Source organism: Nomia melanderi, unplaced genomic scaffold (assembly GCF_051020985.1).
Source record: "Nomia melanderi isolate GNS246 unplaced genomic scaffold, iyNomMela1 scaffold0078, whole genome shotgun sequence".
In the NCBI taxonomy this organism is placed as follows: domain Eukaryota; kingdom Metazoa; phylum Arthropoda; class Insecta; order Hymenoptera; family Halictidae; genus Nomia; species Nomia melanderi.
In genome coordinates, this window is record NW_027475193.1 from 240,001 (window position 1) to 240,352 (window position 352).

Below are 352 nucleotides of genomic sequence, written 5' to 3' on the forward strand. Positions count from 1 at the left end.
GGTCGACACCAACTTTTTTAATAAGCGTTTTAAAATTATTTCAATGTTTAATCCATGCGTAAACATGAAGTTTATTAACGTTTTTAACATTAAAAAAAATTACAAAAATTTATTTTTCGGAAAAAATGGAAAAAACCGATTCGTCGGAGCGAGGTGTCCAGCCCGTGCGGTAATTCCAGCAGGCGAATCGGACTTCCCGAAATTTTTCTAAGTCCCACGGTCGACACCAACTTTTTTAATAAGCGTTTTAAAATTATTTCAATGTTTAATCCATGCGTAAACATGAAGTTTATTAACGTTTTTAACATTAAAAAAAATTACAAAAATTTATTTTTCGGAAAAAATGGAAAAA